The following is a 19,473-nucleotide window of genomic DNA, read 5'->3' on the forward strand; positions in this document are numbered from 1 at the left end:
GCGCCTGGGTGGCTCAGTTGGTTAAGCGACTGCCTTCGGCTCAGGTCATGATCCTGGAGTCCCGGGATCGAGTCCCACATCAGGCTCCCTGCTCAGCAGGGAGTCTGCTTCTCCCTCTGACCCTCCTCCCTCTCATGCTCTCTGTCTCTCATTCTCTCTCTCGCAAATAAATAAAATCTTAAAAAAAAAAAAAAAGAAAAGTTTAGTTTGTCTTTTAATGTTACATCTGAATCTTATTTTAAGGAATATATTCCATTAAAGAAATACTTATTCCTAAATCCTGTTCAAGCTATTTTGGTAACTGACAATACCCAGAATGGTTTCAGGATAATCTTACTTTCTCTGAAGCTAACTTATATTTAAGAAAACCTCAGTTTTCCTTAGCTATATCAGTGTATGGTGGGCTACATTTATCATTCTATGTAGATTTCCATCCCAGACTAAGGGAACTATGACACATATTTTTCTTTTGAAATAACTCTTTATAAGTAGTTGGTGTGCATATTATTAATATGAGGCACTAGATTTAACATAAACTCTCACAGAATAGTTTTGATTATTGAATATTTGCTGAGAAACAGTCTGAGCTCCTGATCTTCTCAGGTTAAAATTTGCTGAAATTAGAGAAGTTGAAACATGGGGGTAAGATGGAGGAGAGGGATAGGTATCATCTTTAAATAAAAGGAGCAAGAGCTCTGCATGGAAATCTGGAAAAAATAAATTATGTACTGTCTTAGTACTTTCAGGCTGCTATAATAAACTGCCATAGACTGGGTGGCTTAAAAAAACAGAATTTACTTCTCATAGTTCTGGAAGTTGGGAAATCCAAGATCAAGGCGCTAGCAGATCTGGTGATGATCTGCTTCCTGGTTTGTAGACAGCTGTCTTGTTTCTGTGTTCTCACATGATGGAAGGGGCCAGAGAGCTCTCTGGGGTCTCTTTTATAAGGGTACTAATTCCATTCATGTGGACTCCAGCCTCATGATCTAAGCACCTCCCAAGGCCCTGCCTCCAAATACCAGCACATTGGGGATTAGATTTCAACATATGAATTTGGGGGTGGAACACACACATTCAGTGTATAGTATGTCGTGTTTCAGGAATTTGTTTTAGGCACTAAATATATATAGATGAAAAATGTCTTCCCATACTCAAGGACCTTAGCTATTTAGTGAGTAGTGACAAATTTGTGTGATTCTACTTTGCTCACTCATGTGGGAGAACAGTGAAGGTTTTTGGTGAAAAACAATAAAAACTGGCTCTGAATGGCAAAATGATAACTTTTGGAAGGATCTGGCATGGTTCACTAAATAAAACAGCAGCTGAAGAACAAGGCTGGAAAGGATAGGAAGCAGGGAAGCTTTGGGCATCACATTGCAGGGACTAATCTATAATTTCAACAAATCAGCTCCATAATTTTTCCCTCTCTTTGTCTCTCTCCTAAAAATGTAGAGTCCTAGGGGCGCCTGGGTGGCTCAGTTGGTTAAGCGACTGCCTTCGGCTCAGGTCATGATCCTGGAGTCCTGGGATCGAGTCCCACATCGGGCTCCCTGCTCAGCGGGGGGTCTGCTTCTCCCTCTGACCCTCTTCCCTCTCGTGCTCTCTGTCTCTCATTCTCTCTCTCAAATAAATAAATAAAATCTTTAAAAAAAAATGTAGAGCCTAGAAAATAAATAGTCAGGCTAAGAAGGGCAAAGCATCTTGTCTTGATAAATTTATCAATTCTTCTTTTACCAGAATAATGGTAATAATAGACACTAGGCAGCAAAACCCACAATATTTACTACCTTCAGTTAGGATTTAGCAGTGGGCATAAAACTTGGCTATTCAAAGCCCCCACTCATGAGATGGATAGTTCATGTTTTAGGGTAACTCCTTATGGATACCTCCCATCTTGTGAAATAATTCTGTAAAGTACTCAGCACAATGCTGGTCATATATTAAGCTGTCAATAAATGATGGCAATTACTACTGCTTTTGTCATCCCAAAATTATGCCACTTATATTTCCTCAAAAAATTTCATTATGTTGTCCTGGGTAAAGCTCATATTCAGTCACTCCTTTAGAATATCTGAGGATAGTGCCATGACAATAACTTTATTAGTACATTTTGGAATCAGTCTGGACAAGGAGGAAAATTGACTTTTGACCTGGAATGAGATCTGAACAAGAAGTAGAGCAAAAGCTGAAGAACTAACCTGGCTGGTCTTTAAGGTTTGGGCCTAGATGTGTATCCTGGTGGGCCAGGTGTTGGATTCAGGGTTTAAGGAAGCATACCTGTCCTCATCTACCATTTATGGCAAATGACCTTTTGGTTCTGATGTTTAACTCTGTTGTAATAGAGTTAGACATCTGTGCAGTTGCCATGGCCTCATCTTCCTGCCCCTTGACTTTGGGTCATGTGACTTGCTCTGACCAATGTAATGTTCGATGTTAATGAGTGGAGGCTTGAAATATGCTTATACTTTAAGGCTTCTTATTCTTCTGCCATTCTCATGAGAATAGAATGAAACACATGGCCCCAGATGAAACACATGGAAGAGAACCACCCAAACTGAATCTCGGATGCATTACTGAGAAACAGATGCTTATTGTAATGTGTCACAAAATTTGAGGGTAGCTGGTGAGCAGAATTATTGTGGCAATAACTGAATGATATGTTATTTAAAAAATTCTTTATATATGGTTGGGAGAGGAATGAGTAATGGATGTGCATTGATCTCTAGCATAGATCACTAGGAACCCCAAAACTGTCAATAAATTGAATTTGATGGATATATTTTCAGATATGATTGTTATAAAACCTCTGCACTTCACTGAAATGATGTTCCATCATTTTACAATGTAGAATTTCCAAAAAATATTTATGACAATATTGTTAAAGAGGTTCTCTTTTCAAAATAATACGGCTCCATCAATTAATGAGAAAATATGAAAATTTTAAGTTGAACTTAATTAGCATTCTTTTAAGTGTCCATGAAAATTGGAAAAGGATAATGACATTTGAAAGCTATTTTCAATTTTAAGAAGTTAATTGTTTCCTGTCTGAACAGAGTAAGTGACAAAGCAGTCCTAAAAGATCTGCTCAACAGAGTGTGTAGAAGGCAAGTTCTATTTTTAATGCTTTTTAAACAGAAGAAATGGATTAACATTTAAGTGAATAACATTAAACAATAAAAAACAAATTTTTTACTCAAAATTATTATAAGATTGTCATAATATGCCTTCATTTTATCCTAGTGATGTGTTTCTTTTATTCTTTTGTAAAGATGTCACGCAAACTTTGGAAATTAAAAGTTATTTTCAAGGAGTGTTTTTTTTCTCTAGACTTTTATATAGGTGACTTGTAAAAGATCATGGTGTTAGTCAGAATGTTCCCAGAAACAGAGTTTTCAAAAGATCAAAATATGTTCAACTAATCCATAGGACAAAGGTGAAGCCTTTGGGTCAAAAGCTATTTCTGCCACAGATGAAGTGACAAAAATTTAAATTTATTAAATAACCCAATAAATATTAAAGACCCATCTATTAGGAAGAATATAAAAGTAAAATTGAGTGTGAAGTTACTACTTGTTTTAGTTGCCTATTTCTGTAAGCAAGCTACCCAAAATTAGCATCATGCAACAAGGATCATGTATTGTTAGTATCTCTCACAGATCTGAGGATAGACTGGACTCAGCTAGGCATTTTTCACTGAGGATGTCTCCTGCAGTATAGGCAGATAGTTACTGGGCTAAAGATATCTTGATGGCTTCTCAGCTCACCTATCTGGCACATGGGCTGGGTACATTCAAAAAGCACACATATAGGGGTGGGTTTCAACTGCTATTTGCTCCCTGCCTGTCCAGTAACATTATAACCAATATTGGAAAATGCTTGCTTTGCAAACCTCCCTAGTGGCCATCCTATTTTAAGTCATTAAGAATATACATATATAGGAGGCTGGGAAGGTGGTGGAGTAGGAGGAACCTAAGCTTGTCTTGTCCCACAGATACAACAGATAACACTCACATCAGGTTAGAAAACTACCCAAAGACTGGCAGAGGAGAGGCCACCTTCAAGAAGGTAGGAAAGGTGGAGAGGCGATTTGAAACCTAAACAGACCATGGCTGCTTTTGGGGGGAGGGAGCCAGGGGTGCTGAGAAGGGTGAGAAACAGACTGTCACACAGGGGAGCCTGCAAGGGGAAGACAAACCCCATAACATTTGGCTTTGAAAGTGAGAGGGGAGAGATTTCACAAGTTCTTTTGTTTGTTTGTTTGTTTTAGATTTTATTTATTCATTTGAGAGAGAGAGAGACAGAGACAGAGACAGAGATGGAGACAGCACAACAACTAGTGGACTTAAAGCCTGGCCTGGTTAGTGCTTGGATCCAAACATCAGTAAGCTCAGCTCTAGGAGAGGCCTGAGGGTGTTAGGAAGTTGAGTCCCCACCCTTAAAGAGATAGCATGCTAAGCAACCTTAGCAGACAGCATAGAACCAGCAGTTTGAAAAAACCACCAGGGAAAGACTGGAGGGAGAGTGATTTACTCATCACAGGTCCTAGAGATACAAGGATCTCAGAGAGACTCCTCCAGGAACAAAGGAACTGATAGGCACCACTTCCCTCCCCCAGCCCCCAGCATAAACACATGGCCATCTGCAGGAACCAGCTCAGTGCCCACACTCCCTACTTAACTTGTTTGCACCAAGCCTTGCCCCCATCACTTCAGCAGATCCATCCTTCCCAGTCACACTTGCCTCAGTCCTGGCACTGTCAGTTCATGCCCCTAGACGGTCAGTGCAAATATTCCCAGCAACACAACCCCTGCCTTTTGTGGGATCCTCTGTCCTGTCAGTGGCAGTCCATTCACTCTTTGCAGATCTGCTAAGTCAGCCCAGCCCTGAAGCAGAGGTTCCAGGTCTCATTTAGCAAGCAGATGGGCATATACCTTGTTAATACCCACTCCACTTTAGCTGTGGACAAAACACTGCCCACTACAGGCAAGAAAGCCACTGCAGCCAAACGGACTGAAGGAAAAAGTGGCCACAACAAAACAGGGCACACACAACACACAGGAGTCACTCCCTGAAATGCCAGGTCCTAGGGAACAGGAGACATGGCACTGCAGGGCATTACAGGACCTCTTCATCATAAGGCCACTACTTGCAAGAGCAACGGATGTAGCTGACATTCCTAGTACAGGGAAACAGACACAGGTAGTTAGAAAAAAATTAGACAGAAAAATATGTCCCAAATGAAAGAACAGGACAAAATCACAGCAAGAGAGCTAAGTGAAATGGAGATACATAATATGCCTGATGGAGAACTTAAAGTAATAGTCAAAAAGATACTGGACTTGAGAAAAGAGTGGAGGACCTCAGTGAGACCCTCAATAGATAAAAAACATGAAAAAGAACCAATCAAAGATGAAGAAATTAGTAATGGATATTAAAAATACACTAGGTGGAATAAATAGTAGACAAGAGAAAGCAGAACAGATCAGGGACCTAGAGAACAGAGTAAATGGAAAGCAATGAAGTGGGACAACAGAGAGGAAAAAATAACCAAAAAATGAAAATAGACTAAGGGAATTCAGCATAATAACATTCACATTATAAGGATCAGAAAAATTATTTGAAGAAATAATAGCTGAAAAATTCCCTGAATCTGGGGTGGGGACAAATATCCAGATCCAGGAGGCACAGAGAAAACCAACAAAATCAACCCAAGGAGGTCCACACCAAGACACATAGTAATTAAAATGGCAAAAGGAGAATTTTAAAAGCAGCAAGAGAAAAGAAAACAGTTACATACAAGAAAATCCCATAAGGCTATCAGCTGATTTTTCAGCAGAAATTTTGCAGGCCAGATGGGAGTGCCATGATATATTAAATGTGCTCAACAAAAAAATCTGCAAACAAGAATACTCTATACATTAGGGCTATCATTCATAATAAAAGGGGAGATAAAGAGTTTCACAATCAAAAAAGAAATTAGAGGAATTCATCACTACCAAACAAGCCCTACAAAAAATGGTACAAGGGACTTTGAGTGAAAAGGAAAGACCATAAGAAGGAACAAGAAAAGTAGAAAGCAAAAAGCAGTAAAATTAAGTATAACTACAAAAACCGGTCAAGTGATTCACAAAATAAAAGGATGTAAAGTATGACACTGTATGCATAAAACTTGAGAAGGAGAGGAGAAAAAATGGGTTCAAACATAAGCAACCATCAACTTAGTATGGACTGCTTTATGCAGAAGATGTTATATACAAATCTAATAATAACCACAAATAAAAAACTGGTAATAGATATGCAAAAACAGAGTAAGGAATCTATACATATCACTAAGTCAGAAAACTGTGAGAGAAGAGAGCAAGAGAAGCATGGAACAGAGAACTACACAATCATAGAACAAGTAACAAAATGACAGTAAGTATATACCTATCAATAATTACTTTGAATGTAAATAAACTAAATCTCCAATCAAAAGACATAGGGTAATCGCATGGATAACAAAGAAAAACTTTCTATATGCTGCCTACAAGAGTCTCATTTCAGAACACATGCAGATTGACAGCGAGGAGAAGGAAAAGCATTTATCATGCAAATGGAAATGAAATAAAAGCCAGGGTAGCAAACTTATATCAGGCAAATTGACTTTATTTTTTAAATCTAAATTCAATTAGCCAGTGTATAGTACATCATTAGTTTCAGATGTAGTGTTCAATAATTCATCAGTTCCATATAACACCCAGTGCTCATCACATTACATGCCCTACTTAATGCCTATCACCCAATTACCCCATTCCCTCACCCACCTCCCTTCCAGCAACCCTCAGTTTTTTTCCTATAGTTATGAGTCTCTCATGGTTTTTCTCCCTCTCTGATGACTTCCCCTTCAGCTTTCCCTCCCTTCCCTCTGTGCTGTTTCTTTTATTCCACATATGAGTGAAACCATATATTAATTGTCATTCCCTGATTGACTTATTATGCTCAGCATAGTAAGTCAGTTCCATCCACATCGATGTCAATGGTAATTATTCTTCCTTTCTGATGGTTGAGTAATATTCCATTGCATATATATACCACATCTTCTTTATCCATTCATCTGTCGATGGACATCATGGCTCTTTCCACAGGTTAGCTATTGTGGACATTGCTGCTATAAACAATGGGGTGCAGATACCCCTTTGGATCAATACATTTGTATCTTTGGGGTAAATACCTAGTAGTGCAACTGCTGGGTTGCAGGATAGCTCTATTTTCATCTATTTGAGGAGCCTCCATCCTATTTTCCAGAGCGGCTGTACAAGCTTGCATTCCCACCAACAGTGTAAGAGGGTTCCCCTTTCTTCACATCCTCGCCAACATTTGTTGTTTCCTGTTTTGTTAATTTTAGCCATTCTTACTGGTGTGAGGTGGTATCTCATTGTGGTTTTAATTTGTATTTACCTCATGCCAAGTGATGTGGGCATTTTTTCATGTGTCTGTTGACCATTTGTATGTCTTCTTTGGAGAAATGTCTGTTCATGTCTTCCGCCCATTTCTTGACCAGATTTTTTTATTTTGGGGTGTTGAGTTTGATAAGTTCTTTATAGATCTTGGATACTCGTCCTTTATCTAATAAGACATTTGTGAATATCTTCTCCCATTCTGTAGGTTGCCTTTTAGTTTTGTTGACTGTTTCCTTTGCTGTGCAGAAGCTTTTTACCTTGGTGAAGTCCCAATAGTTCATTTTTGCTTTTGTTTCTCTTGCCTTTGGAGATGTGTCTACCAAGAAGTTGTTGCAGCCAAAGTTGAAGAGGTTGCTTTCTGTGTTCTCCTCTAGGATTTTGATGGATTCCTATCTCACATTTAGGTCTTTCATCCATTTTATTTTTGTGTATGGTGTGAGAAAGTGGTCCAGTTTCATTCTTCTGCATGTGGCCGTCCAGTTTTCCCAACACCATTTGTTGAAAAGAATGTCTTTTTTCCATTGGATATTCTTTCCTGCTTTGTCAAAGATTAGTTAACCATAGGGTTGACCATTTCTGGGTTCTCTATTCTGTTCCATTGAGCTATGTGTCTGTTTTTGTGCCAGTACCATACTGTCTTGATGATTACAGCTTTGTAATACAGCTTGAAGTCCAGCATTGTGATGCCACCAGCTTTGGTTTTCTTTTTCAACATTCCTTTGGCAATTCAGGGTTTTTTCTGGTTCCATACGAGTTTTAAGATTATTTGTTCCAGCTCTGAAAAATGTGGATGGTATTTGGACAGGGATTGCATTGAATGTGTAGATTGCTCTGAGTAGCATAGACATTTTAACAATGTTTATTCTTCTAATCCATGAGCATGGAATGTTTTTCCATCTCTTGGTGTCTTCTTCAATATCTTTCATAAGTGTTCTGTAGTTTTTAGAGTACAGATCCTTTGCCTCTTGGGTTTGGCTTATTCCTAGGTATCTTATGGTTTTGGGTTCAATTGTAAATGGGATCAATTCCTTAATTTTTCTTTTTCTGTCTCGTTATTAGTATATAAACATGCAACTGATTTCTGTGTATTGATTTTATATCCTGCCACTTTGCTGAATTCCTGTATGAGTTCTAGCAATTTTGGGGTGGAGTTTTTTTGGGTGTTCCACATAAAGTGTCATGTCATCTGTGAAAAGTGAGAATTTGACTTCTTCTTTGCCAAATTTGAATGCCTTTTATTTCCTTTTGTTGTCTGATTGCTGAGGCTAGGACTTCCAGTATTAATGTTGAACAACAGTGGTGAGAGTGGGCATCCCTGTCATGTTCCTGACCTTAAGCTCTCAGTTTTTCCCCATTGGGAATGATATTCACTGTGGGCTTTTCTTAGATGGCTTTTATGATATTGAGGTATGTTCCCTCATCCTTACATTTTGAAGCGTTTTAATCAGGAAAGGATGCTGTATTTTGTCAAATGCTTTTTCTGAATCAACTGAGAGGATCATATGGTTCTTGTCTTTTGTTTTATTAAAGTGATATATCATGTTGATTGATTTGCAAATGTTGAATCACCCTTGCAGCCCTGGAATAAATTCTACTTGGTCGTGGTGAATAATCCTTTTAATATACTGTAGGATCCTACTGGCTAATATCTTGGTGAGAATTTTTGCATCCATGTTCATCAGGGATATTTATCTATAATTCTCCTTTTTGGTGGGGTCTTTGGTTTTGGGATCAAGGTAATACTAGCCTCATAGAACGGGTTTGTAAGTTTTCCTTCCTTTTCTATTTTTTGACACAGCTTCAGAAGAAAAGATATTAGTTCTTCTTTAAATGTTTGATAGAATTCCCCTGGGAAGTCATCCAGCCTTTGACTTATGTGTTGGGAGATTTTTTTTTTTTAAAGATTTTATTTATTTATTTGAGAGAGAGAGCACATGAGAAGGGGGAGGGTCAGAGGGAGAAGCAGACTCCCTGCCGAGCAGAGAGCCTGATGGGGACTCGATCCAGGGACTCCAGGATCATGCCCTGAGCCGAAGGCAGTCGCTTAACCAACTGAGCCACCCAGGCGCCCTGTGTTGGGAGATTTTTGATTACTGCTTCAATTTCCTTGCTGGTTATGGGTCTGTTCAGGTTTTCTATTTCTTCCTGTTTCAATTTTGGTAGTTTTTAAGTTTCCAGGAATGCATCCATTTCTTCCAGATTGCCTAATTTGTTGGCATATAGTTACTCATAATATGTTCTTACATTTGTTTGTATTTCCTTGGTGTTGGTCGTGATCTCTCCTCTTTCATTCATGATATTATTAATCTGGGTCCTTTTCTTTTAGATAAGTCTGGCTAGGGGTTTATCGATCTTATTAATTCTTTCAAGAAACCAGCTTCTAGTTTCACTGATCTGTTCTACTGTTCTTTTGGTTTCTATTTCATTGATTTCTGCTCTAATCTTTATTATTCCTTTTTTCCTTGGTCTAGGCTTTATTTGTTGTTCTTTCTCCAGCTTCTTTAGGTATAAGATTAGCTTGTGTATTTGAGACTTTTCTAGTTTTTTAAGAAAGGCTTGTATTGCTATGTGCTTCCCTCTTAGGACCACCTTTTCTGTATCCCAAAGGTTTTGAACTGTTGTGTTTTCATTTTCATTTATTTTGATGAATTTTAAAAGTTTTTCTTTAATTTCCTGGTTGACCCATTCATTCTTTAGTAAGATGCTCTTTCACCTCCAAGTGTTTTAGTTTCTTCCAAATTTCCTCTTGTGATTGAGTTCAAGTTTTAAAGCATTGTGGTCTGAAAATTATTGGGAATAATCCCAGTCTTTTGGTATCTGTTGAGACATGATTTGTGACCTGGTATGTGGTCTATTCTGAAAAATGTTCCATGTGCACTCAAGAAGAATGTGTCTTCTGTTTCTTTAGGATGGAATGCTCTGTATATATCTGTGAAGTCCATCTGGTCCAGTGTGTCATTCAAAGCCCTTGTTTCCTTTTTGATCTGCTTAGATGATCTGTCCATTGCTGTGAGGTGGGTGTTGAAGTCCCCTATTATTATTGTATTATTATCAATGTGTTTCTTTAACTTGGTTATTAATTGGTTTATATAATTGGCTGTTCCCATGTTAGGAGCATAAATATTTATAATTGTTAGATATTCTTGTTGGATAGACCTTTTAAGTATGATATAGTGTCCTTCCTCATCTTTTATTACCATCTTTGGCTTAAAATCTAATTTGTCTAATATAAGGATTCCTACCTCAGCTTTCTTTTGATGTCCATTAGCATGATAAATGGTTCTCCACCCCCTCACTTTCAATCTGGAGGTGTCTTTAGGTCTAAAATGAGTCTCTTGTAGACAGCGTATGGATGGTTCTTGCTTTTTTTTATCCAATCTGATACCCTGTGTCTTTTGATTGGAGCATTTAGCCTATTTACATTCAGAGTAACTATTGACAGATATGAAGTTAGTGCCATTGTATAATCTGTAAAGTCCATGTTTCTGTAGATTGTCTCTGTTTCTTTCTGGTCTATGTTACTTTTGGGCTCTCTCTTCACTTACAGGATCCCCTTTAATATTTCTTGCAGAGCTGGCTAAGTGATCACAAATTCTTTTAGTTTCTGTTTGTCCTGGAAGCTCTTTATCTCTCCTTCCATTTTGAATGACAGCCTTGATGGATAAAGTATTTTTGGCTGCATGTTTTTCTCATTTAGTACCCTGAACATATCATGCCAGCCCTTTCTGGTCTGCCAGGTCTCTGCAGATAGGTCTGCTGCCAGTGTAATGTTTCAATTATTGTAGGTTAAGGAGCTCTTGCCTCAAGGTGCTTTCAGAATTTTCTCTTTATCTATGAAATTTGCAAGCTTCAGCATTATATGTCAGGGTGTTAATCTATTTTTATTGATTTTAGGGGGCATTCTCTCTACTTCTTGGACTTGAATGCCTGTTTCCTTCCCCAGATTAGGGAAGTTCTCTGCTATGATTTGCTCAAATATACCTTCTGTCCCTCTCTTTCTTCTTCCTCTGGGACTCCAATAATTCTAATATTGTTTCACTTTATGGTATCGCTGATTTCTCAAAGCCTCCCCTCATGGTCCATTAGTGGTTTTCCTCTCTTTTCCTCAGCTTCCTTCCTTTCCATCATCTTGTCTTCATGTCACTGACTCTCTCTTCTGCCTCATTTACTCTAGCTGTTGGAGCTTTTAGAATGCATCTCAGTTAAAGCATTTTAAAATTTTGGCCTTGGGTGCCTGGGTGGCTCAGTCATTAAGCATCTGCCTTCGGCTCAGGTCATGATCCCAGGATCCTGGGATCAAGCCCTGCATCGGGCTCTCTGCTCTGCAGGAAGCCTGCTTCTCCCTCTTCCACTCCCCCTGCTTGTGTTCCCTCTCTCGCTGTGTCTCTCTCTGTCAAATAAATAAATAAAATATTTAAAATAAAATAAAATAAAATTTTGGCCTGATTAGATTTTATTTCTGCACTAAGAGATTCTCTAATATCTTTTATGCTTTTTCAAGCCCAGCTAGTAACTTTATAATTGATATCCTTAATTCCAGGTCTGACATTTTATTTATATCCATATCCATTAGATCTGTGGCAGAAAGTATTACCTCTGGTTCTTTCTTTTGTTGTGGTTTCCTCCTTCTAGTCATTTTGCCCAGAGAAGAATAGATGAAGGAGAGAACAAAATAAAAAATATCAACCATCACCCCAGCAAAACACACACTAGACAAATCTGAAGAGGTCAGAAAGCAAAAAAGAAAAGAAAAAGAGAAAAAAAAGTAAAAAAGAGAGAATACAATCTCACAGGTGAACAAAACAGGGTGACCACTTGGTCCTGTATGTATTTTGGTCTGTTTGTTAGAAGACACTAAATCTCAGAATTATAAAGAAAGCAAAACATCTATATACACAAAAATAAAATTGAATACATTGAAAGGAAGCCAAAAATGAAGAATATATCTATGAAATCAAATGTAAAATTGGAAATTTAAAAAAAGACTTACAAACAAAGGGTTCATAAAATAAGAAACTAATTGAAAAGAAAAAAAAAGAGAAAAGAAAATTTTAACCTGAAAGACTAAAGACTCATGCCAAACAACCTAATTCTATATACTATTTTCCCCTAGCACAGGAGTTTTCAGTTTTGAGTGATCTGTAAACTTGGTATTCACCTGAGGATCCTGCTGGTCTTCTTGGGTAGGGGCTTGTTGCCCTGATTCTCAGGTGTCTTTGCCTGGGCAGTTGCACCACTCCTTGCCTGGGGGCTGGGCTCAGTGTAAGCTTCTTTGGGTTGCTCTGTTTGGCTTTTCCTGCTGCTTTAGAGCGTGAGCAAAAAAAGTAAAAAAAAAAAAAAATGGTGGCACCACAATCTCCAGCCACGGAGATGAAGGATTGTGGCTCCCACTCTTCAGTGCACCCTCAGGGAAAGGCAGTCAAACAATTTCATGTGCTCCAAACTCCCCAGACTCCTGTGGTGTGCATGTGCACCAATCCTCCCAGGGGATGGAGAGGTGCCTCACCAAAGCCTGTTTGGGGAAACTTTGTCTGATCATGTGCTGACCCATGGCACTTCCCTGGGCAAAGGAGCCAGATCTCGCAGTAGTTGTCACTTTTTGGGTCCCTGCTTGGAGAGTGGTCTCCTGATTGTGCTGGGGTTCACAGTTTATGGCAATACTCTGGAGCTCGCTAATTACAGCTGGCTTACCTTTTCCAATGCTTGGGCACTCTGCTGCACTCAGGCATCCCCCTTCTTTCTGTGACCCTGGGGATCCTGAGATCACACTGTCCTACATAGGATTCTGTCCCATTTCACCACCTGAGCACCTTTCAGGCAAGGATGTCCCTCACAGGAGCAGACTTCTAGAAGTTCTGATTTTTCACTCTGCTGCTATATCACTTTCCAGTGGCCCATTTTCAAAGGCTCTCTCCCCACCGTGGTTTATATATCCCCTCAAATTCATGTCTCTGCACCTCCTTCCTTGCAAAAAGTGGTCACTTTTCTATTTGTAGAATTGCAGCAATTCTTTTCTTAGATCTCAGGTTGAATTCACAGGTGTTCAGAATGATCTGTTAGATATCTAGCTGAATTCAAGAGACTAGATGGAACATGGGTCCCCTACTCTTCCACCATCTGCAGGATTCTTCTAGACAAAATAGACTTTAAAACAAGGACTATAACAAGAGACAAAGAAGGACACTATATAATCATAAAGGGAACAATCCAACAAGAAGATATAACAATTATAAATATTTATGCACCCAACATCAGAGCCCTCAAATACATAAAGCTACTAATAACAAACATAAAGGAAGTAATCAATATTAAACAAAAATAGTATGGGACTTTAACACCCTACTTACATCAATGGATAGATCATCCAAACAGAAAATCAACAAGGAAACAATGGCTTTGAATCACACATTTGACCAGATGTATCTAATTGATACATTCAGAACATTTCATCCTAAAATAGCAGAATACACATTCTTTTCAAGTGCACATGGAATATTCTCCAGAATAGATTATGTATTAGACCACAAAACCAGTCTCAATAAATTAAAAAAGACTGAAGTCATACCCATGCTTCTTTTCTGACCATAATGCTATGAATCTAGAAATCAACCACAAGAAAAACTCTGGAAAGAACACAAATACATCAAGGTTAAATAACATGCAAGAAACGATGAAAGGTCAACCAAGAAATCAAAGAGAAAATTTAAAAATACATGGATATGAATGAAAATGAAACACAACAGCCCAACATCTTTGGGAAGCAGCAAAAGCTATTCTAAAAGGGAAGTTTAAAGTAAGTTTAGAGGTCTACCTCAAGATGCAAGAAAAATTTAAAATAATTAAATTAACCTTAAACCTAAAGGAGCTAGGAAAAAAAAAAACCAAAAAAACCAAAACAGCAGAAAGAAGGATATAATAAAGATTGAAGAAGTAAATGAAATGGAAACTAAAAACAAACAAACCAACAAAACATTGGAAGAGATAAATGAAACCAGTAGCTGGTTCTTGGAGAAGATAAAAAAATAATAAATTATGTCAGACTCATTGGAATGAGAGAGAGAGAGAGAGAGAGAAATAGGATTCAAACAAAATCAGAAATGAAAGAGGATAAATAACAACTAACACCACAGAAATACAAAGGCATGACAATATTATGAAAAATTATATGCCAACAAATTGGACAACCTAGAAGAAATGGATAAATTCTTATAACATATAACCTCCCATAACTGAATCAAGAAGAAATAGAAAAGTTTAGCAGACTGATTATCAACAATGAAATTAAATCATTAATTAAAAAGAAACTCCCCAAAACAAAAGTCTAGGACCAGATGACATCATAGGTGAATTCTACCAAACACTTACAGAAAAGCTAATACCTATTCTTTTCAAACTATTCCAAAAAAAAAAAATAGAAGAGAATGGAAATCCTCCAAATACATTCTATGAGGCCAGCATTACCCAGATAAAGACACTACAAAAGAAAGGAACTACAGGCCAATATCCCTGATAAACATAGATGCAAAAATCCTCAACAAAATACTAGCAAACCAAATCCAACAATACATTAAGGAAAACCATCCACCATGATCAAGTAGGACTTATTCCTGGAATGCAAGGTTCTCCAATATTTGCAAATCAATCAACATGATACATCACATCAATAAGAGAAGGGTAAGAACCATATGATCATTTTGACAAATGCTGAAAATGCAATAGACACAGCACAACATTCATTCATGATAAAAACCCTCAACAAAGTAGGTTTAGAGAGAACATCCCTCAACATTATAAAAGCCTTATATGAAAAACCCACAACTAATATCATACTCAATGGTGAAAAAAATGAGAGCTTTTCCCTTAAGGTCAGGAACAAGACAAAGATGTTCACTCTGACCACTTTTATTCAACATAGCACTGGAAATCCTAGCCATAGCAATCACACAACAAAAAGAAATAAAAGGCATCCAAATTGGTAAGGGAGAAGTAAAACTTTCACCATTTGCAGATGACAAAATATACTGAAAACCCTGAAGACCACCAAAAAACTACTGCAGCCAATAAATGATTCATTAAGGTTGCAGGATAGAAAATCAGTGTACAGAAATCTGTTACCTTTCTATTTACTGATAATTAAGTAGAGAAAAAGAAATTCATAAAACAATCCTATTTATAATTACACCAAAAATAATAAAACACTTAGGAATAAACCTCACCAAGGAGGTGAAAGACTTGTACTCTGAAAACTATGAAACATCATTGAAAAGAATGAAAGATGACACAAACAAAATGGAAAGATATTCCACGCTCATGGATTACAAGACAAATATTGTTAAAATGTCCATACTACCCAAAGCAATCTACACATTTAATGCAATCACTGTCAAAATAACAACAGCATTTTTCACAGAACTAGAACAAATCATCCTAAAATTTGTAGGGAACCACAAAAGACCTTGAATAGCCAGAGCAGTCTTGAAAGAGAAGTACAAAACTGAAGGTATCACAATTCCAGATATCAAGATATACTGCAAAGATGCAGTTATCAAAACAATACAGTACTGGCACAAAAATAGACACACAGATCTATAGAACAGAACAGAGACCCCAGAAATAAACCCATGATTATGTGGTCAATTAACCTTTGACAAATGAGGCAAGAATATACAATAGAAAAAAGATAGTCTCGGGCGCCTGGGTGGCTCAGTCGTTAAGCGTCTGCCTTCGGCTCAGGTCATGATCCCAGGATCCTGGGATCGAGTCCCACATCGGGCTCTTCCTGCTCAGCGGGAAGCCTGCTTCTCCCTCTCCCACTCCCCCTGCTTGTGTTCCTGTTCTCGCTCTCTCTGTCATATAAATAAATAAAATCTTAAAAAAAAGAAAAAGAAAAAGAAAAAAGATAGTCTCTTCTATAAATGGTGTTGGAAAAACTGGACAGCTACTTGAAAAAGAATAGAACGGACTGTTCTCTCACGCCATACAAAAAAACCCCTCAAAATGGAGTAAAGTCCTAAATCTGAGACCTGAAACCATAAAAATCCTTGAAGAGAGCAGTCAGTAATTTCCCTGACATTGTCCATAGCAACATTTTTCTAGGTAAGTCTCCTGAGGCAAGGGAAACAAAAGCAACAATAACTATTGGCACTACATCAAAATAAAAAGCTTCTGCATAGCAAAGGAAAGAATCAACAAAACAGAGACAACCTACTGAATGGGAAAAGATATTCACAAATGATATATCCAATAAGGGATTAGTATCCAAAATATATAAAGAACTTATTTAACTCAATGCCAACCCCCCCCAAAACAAAAACCAAATAATCCAATTAAACGGACTAAAAATGAGCAGAAGCTATGAACAGACATTTCTCCAAAGAAGAAATATAGATGGATTACTCATGGGAAGAAGATGGAAGGCACATCAGGTCATTTGGAATTTGATTTTCTAAAATAATTTTACAATGTGTACAGTATATTATTAGCATAGGAGGTCACAAACATATAATTTATATATGGGTATGCATGCTGAAGCAATTTGAAGGATGGAGTGCATTATTCAAAAAGCAAGATGTGGGACACCTGGATGGCTCAGTCGGTTAAGTGGCTGACTCTTGATTTTGGCTCAGGTCATGATCTCAGGGTCCTGGGATCCATCCCCGCATCAGGCTCCATGCTTAGCCAATGTCTCCCTCCACCCTTGCCCCCGCTCTCTCTCTCTCTAAAATAAATAAATAAATCTTAAAAAAAAAAACAACTAAACAAAAAGCAAGATGTTAGTTACCTTCAACCATCCCTATTCCTGGTGTCATCTAAGAATTTTTTTATGTTTATTTAAATTAATAATCTTAGGGCTATGCCCAGGGCATATGATATGCTCTGTGCTTATTAAATGAATGAATAAATAAATGAATAATATTTGGTTACTGATGTACCAGAAAACTTGGGTCACTATAACAACATATTCTCTCCCTGAAAGTAGATGTTTATAGGCAAGTAATATTCTTTTTTTAAAGATTTTATTTATTTATTTGACAGAGAGAGACACAGTGAGACAGGGAACACAAGCAGGGGGAGTGGGAGAGAGAGAAGCAGGCTTCCCACTGAGCAGGGAGCCCAACATGAGGGCCTGATCCCAGAACCCTGGGATCACGACCTGAGCCAAAGGCAGACACCTAACGACTGAGCCATCCAGGCGCCTCTAGGCAAGTCATATTCTATTTAGAAGCTTGCAGTGGGAGCACAGAATTATGACAGGAAAAGGCAGTTATTGGTGTTAATATCCCTAGGGTACAACAGCCAAATCTGATAATTTCCAGAGTGACAGACTTGCCACAGGAGTGAGAAAGATTAGGTCCATGGGCTGGTGGACTGAGTCATTGGATTGACTTCTAGTCCTTTGGCTATTTCATCTCTTCACTATGTAACTGGACAAGTTATAAACTACTGGATTAGGATTTTTGCTTTTTAACCTTCATATTCCAACCCTGCCTCATTCAGATTTTTCATAGGTTTTTCGTTTTTACTTTTATTTTTTTGACCCTATGTTTTGTTGTTCATAATTTCTACTTTCAGTACTTAGGCATTTCTCAATGCAAGAATATTTATTTTCTTATAATGTCTTTACAATTTCATTTTGTCATTAAATATTTCAGTTATTGACAATCAATTTTGGATGGTATGAGGAAGGATGCACACTTTTTCCTAAATTGTCTTAAATGAGTAATTATTAACTTCTGCTATATGCTCTTAATCTTTTGTACATTCAACAAGCTCCAGAAAGGATAGAGGGGAAAAAAAGGCTGAGAGATAATTTATTTTTATGAGCTAAGGATAACATTGTATACAAATGATTGCATCTATTATTGTGTTTTTGAGATGCTGAGAAAGTTGGTTGACACTCCCTTTGACTCTAATTTGTCTATATAAAGTAGCATAATTAACTTTGCATTGTTACCTTTTTACTAATTAATTATTTCTATATCTAATTCATGTTCAATGCAAATATTCAAGTAAGTCTAAATGTTTTAATGCCCAGTCAGGTTGCATAAGTTATAGCTAACTTTCTGTTACTCAGTTTTCTGTTTTAGGTTGTATTGTGAAATCCCAAGAATAAAGACCTTATTATAAGGTTTCCTAACTTGAGTTTGGTTGATTAGACATGTCACTGGAAATTGGGCTGTGTGGGAGTATAGAAAAATCTATCACAGAATAAAAATAGCAATGGTGAAGGAACAAAATAATCAAACCACAGAACATCATCAGAGCTTTTCAACATCATTCTATTTATAGTCTGGGTTTAGCATGAGATTTTGATTCAACTTCAGGGTATTTTTATATTGAATTCACTTTGAATTGGCTTCTTTTTCTGATGTCTTAAAAGGGGATTATCATTCAATAAATTTCAATAATAGTTTTGTGTGCTAGTGAAAGTTTTCTACCACATTAGAAAGAAAAAAAATTCAACCTTGAATCTAGGAAGAAGAAGCAAGTTGGGATTGACTTTTCCTTTTCCCATGTGTGAAGACTGTTTAAACATCTGCAAATAGTGCAAATAAAGACTTTATATAGTTGCAAATGTACTTAAAAATATGCCCTTCAAATATTTTGCAGTTGATCATGGAAAGGGAAATAAATATCTTTTTGTATATCTTAATCTATCAGCCTATCTCATATAATATGTGGATTAGATTGATTATAATTTATGGGAATTTTAATACTGTATAAAAGTTTACTATTTTTAAAATTTGGAATTTCTGAAAAAGAAAGCGAAAGTATGACATGTTCATTTTTTTAAACAAGGTAACAGAATATTCTAAAATATAATTTTGGAATTCATAACATTTACTTTTCTTTCTTCCTGTAGCAAATAGTATTATATAGTATTAACAATTGATCATCTGTTCATATAAATTCTCATCAACAATGTTCTCAATGTATATGGACAATCATGTGTGTGTTTTTTATTGTAGTAAAAACTATACATATACAAAATATAAATATAAAATTTATCATTTTAACCATTTTTAAGTGTTAA

General features: G+C 37.2%; 1 long non-coding RNA gene across 3 annotated transcripts in view; it reads right to left on the reverse strand.

Annotated features, from left to right (window-relative positions):
* The window catches only part of LOC115940885 (uncharacterized), a 122,685-nt gene that overhangs the window by 64,519 nt on the left and 38,693 nt on the right, over positions 1-19,473 (reverse strand). The window contains exon 2 of one of the 3 annotated variants that reach the window (XR_014144219.1): positions 12,598-12,741. The exons of the other annotated variants lie outside the window; for them this stretch is intronic. This is a non-coding gene — a long non-coding RNA (uncharacterized LOC115940885). The remainder of the gene's footprint in view (positions 1-12,597; positions 12,742-19,473) is intronic. 3 annotated transcript variants of the gene reach the window in all.

The sequence above is a fragment of the Leptonychotes weddellii genome, chromosome 4 (genome assembly GCF_054177405.1).
Source record: "Leptonychotes weddellii isolate Sample4059 chromosome 4, ASM5417740v2, whole genome shotgun sequence".
In the NCBI taxonomy this organism is placed as follows: domain Eukaryota; kingdom Metazoa; phylum Chordata; class Mammalia; order Carnivora; family Phocidae; genus Leptonychotes; species Leptonychotes weddellii.